Source organism: Lycium ferocissimum, chromosome 5 (genome assembly GCF_029784015.1).
Source record: "Lycium ferocissimum isolate CSIRO_LF1 chromosome 5, AGI_CSIRO_Lferr_CH_V1, whole genome shotgun sequence".
Classification (NCBI taxonomy): Eukaryota; Viridiplantae; Streptophyta; class Magnoliopsida; order Solanales; family Solanaceae; genus Lycium; species Lycium ferocissimum.
The window spans coordinates 59,766,575-59,768,511 of NC_081346.1; positions in this window are offsets into that span (position 1 = coordinate 59,766,575).

Here is a 1,937-nt window from a genome sequence, read left to right on the forward strand (position 1 = left end):
GGATGTATACATGGCATGCATACTTTATATACACTTGGCGTGGCATCAATCATAGTATAGATGAAGACAAAAAGGAAGTCTACCCAATAAAATAGGTGAAGATAAATTAGATGGTGACATATATCCAGATTCAGTAAATTGATATTTGTATATTAAGCCATTAGGATTTAACAATGAGTGTAGGCAGACCAATCTCAGACTTGCAAGCTAGATCCCAAAGATGGCAAAACATGAACTAAACATAACTCAATCAGACTTAAAGGAATATGTAGCAAAACCACACAGATTCACAAAGTAAAATCAAACTACAAAATGACTTGTCCAAATAGGTTTTGGGTTATATCAGTTAAACAAACTTCTTTCCCTCCTAGAGGAAACTAAGAACTTAGGTATTCTCTCCCTTTCAATAGACACAAATGCATGACCAAACAAGGATCTGGGTAAAATAATGCACTCCATCCAACATCGTTCAAGAAAAGGGTGAGAAACAATAGAGTAGGTCATGGATTTAGAGTCTAATTCCCTATTTAGTTAAAAATCTTTTCAAACAGCAAAATTCCAATCAGCATACAAAAGAGCAACTTCTTAGTACACAATGGAAACTGTGCTTGATCATTAACTCGTAATGTTAGTTTTAAAATGTGTACTCCCAAAAGTTTAGACACCACACCACCATAGAAACTTCAGAACAGTAAGAACTCATCACAGTTCCAGGAAATTTCAATCAAAACACAGACCGAATAGTTTTGAAACCTTTTCTATTGTATCCTTAGACAAGCTGCTAGTGACAGACAAACTAAACTAAACCAAACTTGATAAAAACTAGACAGAGACTAAACAAATTCCTATGTTCTTTAATCAGTCAATAAAAACAGACACATAGAACATAATAGTTTTAGTTCTTGTAGATCATTCATCAAAGCATGGATCAAATGGATTATTATGTAACAGTTTTAGGGGGTCAATTAAAGTATGGAAAATCTACAGTCAAGTTAATCTACATCTAGAAGGAAAAAAAAGGGATGAAGAAAAAGTAATACTTCACTCAACAGACTTAGGCAAACTTATCATGCCTGGATATGGGCTACACAAACAACACTTTTTAGTTACTTCTTTTAGTGAATCAATGGAGCATAGAAATATAAGTTCAAATAGGTGTTTTATAAATCTAGGTGTGAATCAATTTTTAGACAAACAAAGAGGACATCTAGTAAGTTTATTCTATTAGATTAAGTTAGTTCTTACCATTAGCACAACAACAGGCCACACATATCCATATTTAAAGACTAGATAGTGACAAAATGACCCACAGTGCTATCGGTTTGAAACACATAACTGATTATTAGTTCAACATCTAGTTAAAGGAGAGACTTCAATCCACAGAAAACAAAAAGGAGCAATCAAATGTCCTAGACAAGAATAAGAGTCAAAACAAGTCTTCACTTAGTCACTTAGGGTGTTTAAGTTTCTTTTAAAGTTATTTTCTTCCAATTAGAACACCAAGACAGTTCATAAGCTAAAACAAACCCCTAACAAGACTGTGTAAGCAGATTTAGCAAGCCATGGATTAAAACTGAAATTATAAACAAGTTTAACTGCTAACCTTCCAGATCAACATTGAAACATAACTACAACCAAAGATTAATATGAATGAACCATTTCACTACTTATCTTAACTTATATTAACTTTATACAAAATCACATAGATAGGATTAAACCTTAGTTAAGGTAACAAAGTACTTTCCAGAAATCCACATCAAATGAAGACTAATCACAAGGTAAATGTTTGATATCTAGACTGATTAGCTACTATTTTAAACAAGTTTTAGCATATTAACCTTCAAGCATCCTAAATTAACCAGCAAAATTCATGAAGAAGCACAGGTCATATGTATAAGACAAGCACTGACCAGGATCAAGTCACATACAGAGGGTTT